We start from the raw sequence: 10,778 nt of genomic DNA on the forward strand, positions 1-10,778 counted from the left end.
GTTAAATACAGAAAGCTACACTTAGAATTTAAATGCAACCATGGAGAAGGCATCACAAATTTAACAACTACGATGACAATCATTATAGTGCCTTAAATAAAATTAATTGTGAAATTCAATATTTCTGTATAATAAAATAATGCAGAGAAACCAAGCTTAATGACAAATAAAAAACAACAGCAAAGCAACATAAAACCAAGAAGCTAACATTAGCAAAGTAACAGACAAGAAGACAGATTGCTTGTACGCACACACGCTTTTATAGTTTGCAATATCGTACTAAATCTCCTTTTTGAATGAAATAAGTCTTACTATGGATGCCATCTGCTTGTCCTCATTCTTGCTAGAATATGAGCAAGTAATTATCCTAGATAGAACAAAACACGTTTTTGTCATGAAAACCCTTCACATAAACCGAATAAAAAAGTGTCTAAGCCTTGCATTTTTATTCCGAGCAGAACTTTCTTTGTTATGGACATGTTTTTAATATCAATGGTACAACAAGAAATAGCCGATGCCCTCATTAACCCTCCGTTTTTTTTTTGTTTTTTGTTGCACTGAGTTAAGGTCATTTTTGTCAGTGCTAACCACGTGCTATTTACCAGCACGCTATCATAATCATATCCTTCCTTTGTGTGTGAATGCCCTGTAAAAGGATTAAGCAATATTCTAGAGAAGTGGACCGTTGATGACTAGGGACATCGCTTGACAAGCCCTATACCTAACCTTCCACCAGGCGTCAGTATAGCATCATACTATAACAAAACCTATACGTTGAAAACTATAATGGGGGGGGGGGGGCCTGCGTCTGCTGCAGTCTTCCTCGTTTCTGACCTTTCTTCCATACTCCTGCAAGGGAGACAAATAATTTCTAATGTTTTGATCCGAAAAATAGTTACAAAGATAATAACTATATTCTATAACACCATGTTGGGGATGGATGAATATTCTTAATGTATGATACAAAAAGCAACCTGTTATTGTTGAATGCACCGCTTTGCAACTAGAGAACTACAAACACCTGTGTATTTTACACTAAATGGGTTCAGTTTTTACATAATAGCTGGGGACAATGGTCACATCGTTACATTGGTTTGAAGACAATCTCGTTTTCTTTCCTATTTGAGGCTGTGGTGATGATAAGGAGTTGTCAGTTTTCTAGCATTTTTTTAGTGATCTCCTTCATTTTGCAACAGAGCGCACAGCAGCTGTATAAAATGAAGAAAGAAAGCTAATAAGTAAGGTAACTACTGTGGCAAGACAGCTCTCATCTCTGATTTATGTTTATGGTCATATTTTGGAGATTCTAGTATTGTGACGGAATGTTAGCTTATCAAAAGAATTTGTTTATTTCAGATTTTATCCATAGACAGATATAATACACGTGTTAGCATAAATGTTAAAGTATATATATATATATATATATATATATATATATATATATATATATATATATATATATGTATTGCAAAACACCTCTTTAAGATACAAAGTCTAAACTACTTTGTTCAACAATGAACTACAGAAATAAAGCTATTAATCTGCTATTGTAAGATTTCTCGTGTCAGTGTTCTAATTACACAATGTCAGTGTTCTCATTACACAGTCAGTGTTGTCATTGCACAATGTTAGTGTTCTCATTACACAGTGTCAGTGTTCTCACTGCACAATGTTAGTGTTCTCATTGCACAATGTCATTGCTCTAATTACACAATGTCAGTGTTCTCATTGCACAATGTCAGTGTTCTCATTAATAATGTCAGTGTTCTCACTGCACAATGTCAGTGTTCTCATTCCCCAATGGCAATATTCTCTTTGCACAATGTCAGTATTCTAATTACACAATGTCAGTGTTTTCATTGCACAATGTCATTGTTCACATTGCACAATATCACTGTTCTAATTACACAATGTCAGTGTTCTCATTGCACAATGTCAGTGTTCTCATTACATAATGCCAGTGTTCTTACTGCACAATGTCAGTGTTCTCACTGCACAATGTAAGTGTTCTCATTCCCCAATGGCAATATTCTCTTTGCACAATGTCAGTGTTCTCATTGCACAATATTAGTGTTCTCGTGTCAATGTTCTCATTGTTCAATATCGCAATGAAAATAACGTGGGTACAATTTTGGTCAATTTCGTCACGTTTACACATTTCACATATGGTTGATTTCTTCTCTTATGTCACTTGTTTAGGCTCGAATAAACAGTAACACAAGAAGGGGTGAAAACAACAAGCTTTGAAAAAATACAATAATTTATTTCCCGGGAAAAATTCTGTAAAAATGAAAAAAAAAATATGAACTTACGGTTTTATAGAATCAAATCCAAAAATAATCCAAGAATAATCCAAGAATAAAATTTGTGTAGTCCTAATAATAAAATGTTCTGCTGATTTCACGTTCGAATCCCGACGAAGAATCCAAGATGGAAGACGATGACGTATGCTGCAATCTGTAGTGTTGAAGTCTACAGTTCTTTGTAGAAACAAGAATTATCACTCCGGTTTCTGATAGTTGAATAAGTTTTTATAAAAACAACTGTTCTTGTTCCACAATATTACATGAGCGCACGTATTTTCCAGAAAAATAACAGAATTAATCCTTTTGAATCCAAGTAATTTGAAATAACTCCAAAGAGCACAACATACAACTAACAGTTTAACAGATTCACTTCTACTGAGATTAATTCTCCAAATCATGGGTTATATGGTCTTTCTAAAATGTAAACAAGGGGTCACGTGATCATTTTCTGAAAGGTTATAGAAGCAAGTACTTGTTACAGATCACGTTTACCCAGTGTGACACTGACGAAAACCAATCATTTTACTCTAAGAAATAAAAAATTTATTTAAAAAATTGTTTACATCTTAAAGACAAAGTCCCATCATGACCATGAAAATAACCAATCATTTTAAAATAAAATAAAACTTGTTTACGATGGTTGCTACAAATTCTGAAACAAGGTCAGGATTTAGATCAACACCTAATGTTTATAAACTAACAGTAAATGTCAAACTATTTTCTGAAAAAGTATAATCTCTAGTGCATAAATTTACATTACAATATCATGTAATGAAAAATAAAAAATGTTAAAACTGACAAACAATTAAATTGAAATAAATATATATTAAATCAGATTCAAGTAAATCAAATATACTAACACTTCCCATCGTGAGTTGTGTCCATCACAATGCACATCTTTAATATGGTTATACAACAGTGCTCTTACATTAGAAGGAGAAAAAGTATATATAATTAGTGTTATCGACATATACGTTTGCGTAAAATGGTCTTGATATTTTATGAGCAACGAATACCTGTTTAAACAAAATCAGAGTCCTTCAGGAAGCGACTACTCTACACTGTATACAATGGTATTGGAATTCAACCCAGGACCTAATTTGTGCAAAGCCTCAGCTAAACGAAATAACTGCTCTATCAAATACCCACCTGTCCCGGATATTTGGGGTAATTAGAAATATGAACTCAGGAACGCTGCAGATATGGTTTTTAACGTCATCAATATGTGTTTTGAAGACGCAGGTCTTTAATTACGGAGGATCTAATGTTTATAAGGGTTTTGATTGATATTAATTCCCTACGAGTCTTTCTATCATTCTTGCGCAGCAAAATAATATTGTGTAATCTGAAGGATTTAATAACAAAATTCTGGCAGGAATTAATGATTATTTACTGTGAGTGCAAGTAGCTTCAAAGTGATACCACCGTGTGTGTGTGCTGTGTCTGTGTGGGTGCGTTAGTGATGTATGTCTTTGTGCGTGCGTGCTGTGTGTCTGTGTGATTTTCAGATCCATCATTCATGAAGCTTCGACTTACAATATTTGTATTACATTCACTTCTACACAAAGAGACATGGAAAAGTGGTAAATGACGGTAGGTGACCGTTTTCCTATATTCAAACAAACAATAACTATCTGAACTGGAACCACCATATATAGTCAGATCAACAACTGGTACCAAAATAACTCTCAAATTTCTTCAAATTAACAGCAAATCCCATATAAAGGAATACGCGAAACTGCGTATAAAGCCTTGCTTAGATCTCAACTTCAATAAACTCCTCAGTCTGGAACCCAGTCGCGAGCCTGGACATCCTAAAATAAACAACAACACAAAATGGAAGTAATACACCAGTGTGGTTCAAAAATAGCCCATCGCAAACCGATAGTATACTAGATGTGCAAAACAAATTAGATTCTCTTTCTCGTCAAAACAGAGGCTCAGATGGTTATGTTGTACAAACGTTTCACACAAACTCGTCAAGACAGAGACTCAGATAGTTATGTTGTGCAAACGTTTTACACAAACTCGTCAAGACAAAAGCTCAGATGGTTATGTTGTGCAAACGTTTTACACAAACTCGTCAAGACAGACGCACAGATGGTTATGTTGTGCAAACATTTTACACAACTCGTTTATTTGCTAAATGACCAGACACTTGTATCCTCTTTCATCCATCAATACTAATACAATGGCCAGTTGTTACAAATACTTCTCTTTTTTCCTTCGACCACCGTACAGACGAACAGACGCTCACAATTATACCGCTGTAAATTGAAATATCTTCCTTTAAATCAACAGTTTGCGCAGCTTATAATTGTATCCCCTGTAAACCATTTTGTATTTGTTTTTAAGATAGTGTATTAGGTTTTATTCATTTTGAACAATGAACAGTGTAACACTTTCATATTTTTCTTCCGTTATATTGCTTTTCCTCGTTTAAGTTTCTAATACGTATAAATCTGTAACTACACAATTGTAGGAGGATGATACAGTATTAGGTAGATTGACATAGATTAAGCCCATTAGAAACCCATTTAATTCTACTTTCTTTGGAGCCAAGAAAGAACATGACTTTAGTCGGCTAATATATCGATATCCAGGTAAAAAAAATTCTAGGTGTTTTATATCCTGGTAAAAAAAGTTTCCTGTTTTTCGTGAAGGTCCGGGACATTTCTAACTAATTTCTTATCACCTCATGGCCATGCCTTGTAACATGTTTAGTCAATTATGTCTTGAAGTTTTGAATGCTAATTGTACCTCTACAAGTATTTATTATAACCATTTATGCCAATTATGCATCTACAAGTATTTAATGCCAATTGTACCTCTACAAGTATTTAATGCCAATTGTACTCTACAAGTATTTAATGCCAATTGTACCTCTACAAGTATTTAATGCCAATTGTACCTTTACAAGTATTTAATGCCAATTGTACCTTTACAAGTATTTAATGCCAATTGTACCTCTACAAGTATTTAATGCCAATTGTACCTCTACAAGTATTTAATGCCAATTGTACCTCTACAAGTATTTAATGCCAATTGTACCTTTACAAGTATTTAATGCCAATTGTACCTCTACAAGTATTTATTATAACCATTTCTGCCAATTATGCCTCTATAAGTATTTAATGCTAATTATGCATTTGCAATTTTTAATGCTAATTGTGCTAATTAGTGTATAATGCTAATTACACTAATTATGACTGCAAGTATTTCATGCTAGTTATGCCTCTTCAAGTATCTAATTCTAATTATGCCTCTGCAATTATTAAATGCTAATTAGTGTATAATGCTAATTAAGGCATTACAAGTATTTAATGCTCTTCAGCAACGACTAAAAGCACTTACGTAGAATTGCATATTTTATTTGTAAAATCAAGAAAATGCATTCACTTTTCATTTAATTTTACGTGAGGTTATTTTGTTCACTTTGAAAGCGGATATTTATTACCAAGCAATTCGTTTTTACATGCTAGAGAATAATACGTTTCTGTATCACTTTCTATAACTGGTTGATTGAAATTTATTCCGAGCTGCTATTGAAAACAATCAATTAGCCCTTTAAGAAATGAGAAAACGATCATAAATGATACTGAAACATTCAACGACTGAGATTGTATCCTATACATATCAGTCCCAAACAAAGCAGCGTCTCTTGTCATCTCCTTCAACAACATACTGGACGTTTCATTCCAAGGTAAATAAGCTCGGAGCAGTTCAACAATTTTTAAAAGGGGGTTCGATTGTAAAACCCAAAAGAGTTTTTCGATTTGCTGGTACTGGTCATCAAGAAAGAACATTTGTATGATGTTGTGTTTTGATGAATAGTCCAACAGTAATGAATTTTCTAACCAGGTTTGTTGATCGGCATTCAGCTGAGGCAAATCTACCTGATAAATGATTTACTGTTTAGATTAAATCTCTTGAAAATAATTGTGTCCACCTCGTAAGCTGCCAATCAAGCTATCTGCACTCACGTAGGATTCTGGCTCGAAAAATTGTAAAATGCCTCCCCACCTGCAAATCACTGATTATCAAATCAATCAGCATACTAGTTTGTTCATTACTCTGGCACGTGAATCGATTCGGTTGCAGATAATGTGTTTGCAGCAAGAATTTCGGTTTAGGTGATTTTTTTAATAACATGTTAGGAAAAATAATTATCGTAGAAGGCTTAGCTATGATTCCCAATTGCCGGGTTGAACAAAAGAAATATGTCATTCTTCATTAGAGATCGGCGGAAATTGGAATAGGATGGCCCGTGGAAGTATTGAACCGACTTTCCAACGGTACTGATCCACCATATTGTATTTCCTCGTCTCCACCATTAATCTGATCATGGAATTCACACCTACATCCAGTCAATCCACTAAGTTATACTATTCTAGCTCAAGTGGCATTTGGATATAAATCAACTTATTTTAACCCTCGCGCCTCCACCCCACCCCACCCAAAAAAAGAAAGAAAGAAAAGAAAATTGATAAATAAACATAACTTTATAAGCCGAGGTCAGGAAACAAATAGCTTCAGGTCAAAAGTCATAAAAGCAAACAATAGTGGTAAACTTAAATTATAATCGTTAATTTTTTTTTTTAAATTTTTCTTCTCAAAAGTCGACCATCCCGAAGAATCAAAAATATGACTTAATATGGCTTATTAAATTACATTAATGCAGAAAAGGTTTTATGACTGGCCTTCACGACACCACCTTGAAAGGTTTAACGGCTTATTGTTGTTGTAAGCGATCCATTGCGAAATCTGTTTCAGTTCGAGTCTTGTGATTGTATTGTTGAAATCCTGCAAGAGTGAACATTTCAATGATAGTCTTGAGGATTACATTTGCTATTAAAAGATAAAACGAATTTAATAATAGAAAAGAGGATAATAAAATATTAATTTAAGAAAAATTCGCATCTCGCTCCGTGAACATTTAAAAGCAGATTCCATGTCGCGTGGGTCACTGACTTTATCATGGCCAACATCTTGAGGTAGAAAACATACAATCATTATGTGATGTTAGATAAAGTAATAAAAATATGTGAAAACGCAAAAACTGTTCTAAGTAAGTAAACAGCAACATAACGATAATCATGAATCATACATCAGATACTGGGATCGTAAAAATGAGCTTGAACCTTTCCACTTGCAGCCCAAGTAAATTTCTTCGTGATTGGTTAACGAGAAATAGCCTCGAACTCAAGCTATTTGGATACACAGGTCAAAGATTTCTTTCTGGAAGATGAAAAAGGGGAAAAAAGAAGAAAAACGTTGAAAACGATACTACTGTCTAGCATTTAGCGCCCATATTTCCTATTTTAAAAAAGTGCAGAATATGTAGACAAGCTATCGTGTGCACCAACATTTAGAGAAATTGTACAAAATGGAGACAGAAACTAGATGATTTCAGCAGACGAATATGTTTTTTTTCTCCTTAAAATTAATGAATTAAGTCAAGCCCACTTCAAAGTAATAGACGGAGATTACAATAAAGATAACGAAAAAAAAAATAAAAGACTGACATGAGTGAATTCCTGAAGCCGCGGGAATAGCAAGTGAACGCGAATACTCTGGAATAGCTCTCTCATTAAGAATGATACATGAAATTTGGGGATGAAAGCACTATCCTAGCACTCTTGCTCGACAAGGAGACGTTGATGTCAAAATTCTGCAGGTCTTGATGATGGAGTACAGATAAGAGGCCATATCGAAATATGCGCCATCCTGAGCCAGACAAAGAAAGATGAAGAAAAAGTTAAAATATTATCATGACCGATTCATCCTTAGAATAAACTGAAAGTTGCCGAAGAAAATAGTATAGCATGCATAATTACTTGAAAATAAAATAGAGCAACTAAATACAAAATCACACACACACACACACACACACACACACACACACATATATATATATATATATATATATATATATATATATATATATATATATATATATATATATATATATATATATATATATATATAACACTCGTGTGTTCATTAGTACTTTTAAGACTGAACTATTGTAACTCAATTCTGTCTGGTTCATCCCAATTTCTACTTCAGAAACTTCAAAAAATTCGAAACACACTTAGAGTTCCACGATCAGAGCACACCTACCCCCTGCTCTGTACCCTACACTGGCTATCCATTCGATCCAGAATCAAACACAAAATTTGTTCTCTGTGCTACGTTTCACTGACGGACTCCAGTCCAACATACCTATCCAACCTCACCCATGTGTACACACCAGCAAGATACTTACGCTCCTCTTCTGACAATCGTATACTCATTATTCCCACTACGAAAACGAAGTCATATGGACAGCGTTCTTTTGCATACCAGGGCCCAGCAACGTGAAATGAATTGGAATGAATTGCCCACTGAACTTAAAGACCTAATAATATTCCCTACCTTAAATATTCTCAGCATGTTTTTTATGTTTTCTAATTTCATAGTGTTTGTTTTCTGTAATAATATCATTATATGTTCTTTATGTTATAGGTGTTGTCTAATGTTGTAAAGCGCTTAGAGCTTAAAAGATTAGGCGCTATACAAATTCCTTATTATTATTATTATTATTATTATTAATACTGCAGATAACAGACTTCGCAATACCCATACAGAACCCATACAGACCTAGGGAGAGCCTGAAAACACTGTAAATGGCCTTGAACTTAACATTTTTTTGTTTGCGATACGATAGCACAAAGACTTTGGGAGAGTCTAAAACAAAATAAGCCAGTAGATATGGCCTTGTAGTTGACAAACTTCTGTTCGTGATACAATACCTACCCGGCGAGAGCCTGGAAACACTAGATACGGGCATGTACTTGACAACTTCAAATTTAAAAAAAATGTGTCTGGATAACTGGGATACCGATGAAAGTTCTCGAGATCTTTTTGATAATCCGATTATAAAGATAACAGCGCATACTAGCCGAAAGGAGAAGACGAATGGCGAGAAAATGATGTTTATGGTAGTATTTTTGATGGGAATAGAAGAAGTAGCAATGACAGCTGCTGCAGTAGCTGTATTAGTTTCCAAGAACAAATGTTAAGTATCACCTTTTGACATAAATAATGAATAATGTCAGAGCATTATAACAAAAATAATTAGGACGGATATATACATTTGCCATGTGTCAATATAGATTTTTAAAAAAACATACATTGCAAAGTAATTTAGTTCTAAAATAGGTCTGGCAATGTTGCTAAAAAGAAACAGGCTTGGATGTAACAGTGCTACACAATAACAAGCTTGATTCACAGGTTTATTCTTCTTCGAAATAAAATTAGTTTATTGTAATAGTGTTGTATTCATCAATGAAAGAGTAAGGCCCTCTTAACAGAGGATGTCAATACATCTATGCACGCAGTCGTGGAGAGTAAGAAAGTTGTTGGCGTTCCCTTCGCAGCCTCCGTAGGAAAACTGTTGACAACGCCGAGTGAACGTGTTGAAGTAATATCGTGGGAAGTCACCGTCGCAAGGTCCAGAATCAGGAGGTAACGTGCATTCTGGAAATATATATATACATATAGTCATGAAATCTAGCTCTTAAACTATGTAACAGAAAGAAGTGAAACCAATAAGTTTAGTAACATTATCAATAGTGTCTATTTTCATAGAACACAAAGTGACAAATTGTTGTGAATTAAAATCCAAGTAATCCTAAATGATTTATCACAAGTCCAAAATTATAAAAAGTTCTGAATTACTTTCAATAGTCTTGAATGTCCTGGTGTAGCAATAGCCTTCAAAGTGCCAATGTACCAAAGTCTTGAATATCTTGATGCACCAAATATATTTAATGCGATAATACAAATCCCAAAATAATGCGTTAGTCTAATATCAATGAGCACTTTGTAATTCCAATGATAATTTAAATAAAAAATTCCTCTCAAATAATATCTGAACACAACTGTGGTTCCACACACTGATCATAAAACAGGAATGAACACATTTTTAACAAAACCCCTCAATAAACAGATTTCACTTGACCTGCACGTAACTGGTTTTCTACGGAAAAACCTACTTAACTGGTAAACAAGGCAAGGTCATGAATTCAAATTCAAGTATACATCTTGGTTTCGTTTTGGAAGCATTCCAAAACTCAGGTAGGCATTGATTCCAGAACCCTCAATCACGGACAAATATAGATATACATAACACATCCCTTCATAAAAAAAGAAAGATTTATACAATTAAGATTTCCTTTGCATACTAATCAAATATACATACGGGGCCCCGAGTGGCCGAGTGGCCTAGAATCGTTACGGATCACTGCCATCCCACCTCTGTCTGCGTGTGTTCGAGTCTCAGGCTCGGCTAACGTGGGTATGTGAGAAAGCTTGCCAGTAGCTTCTCGTTGGTCGGTGCCTCTTCCCGGAGTTTTCCAAGGTTCTTCCTCTACCATTTATACTGGCCGCCATGTATTGCCTATCTTGTGCTGAAAAATGGCGTTAAAC

General features: G+C 34.5%; 1 long non-coding RNA gene across 2 annotated transcripts in view; it reads right to left on the bottom strand.

Moving 5' to 3' along the window:
• Nucleotides 1–1,330: 1,330 nt before the first annotated feature.
• The window catches only part of LOC149795629 (uncharacterized), a 34,510-nt gene continuing 25,062 nt past the window's right edge, over nt 1,331–10,778 (bottom strand). The window contains exons 3-4 of one of the 2 annotated variants that reach the window (XR_016422373.1): nt 5,386–9,827; nt 1,331–5,134 (exon numbers count right to left, since the gene is read on the bottom strand). This is a non-coding gene — a long non-coding RNA (uncharacterized LOC149795629). Of the gene's footprint in view, nt 9,828–10,778 lie in introns of both variants that reach the window. The other variant, XR_016422374.1, reaches the window with a different exon arrangement.

This window comes from Sinohyriopsis cumingii, chromosome 7 (assembly GCF_028554795.1).
Source record: "Sinohyriopsis cumingii isolate HCF-2022 chromosome 7, ASM2855479v2, whole genome shotgun sequence".
Lineage (NCBI taxonomy): Eukaryota > Metazoa > Mollusca > Bivalvia > Unionida > Unionidae > Sinohyriopsis > Sinohyriopsis cumingii.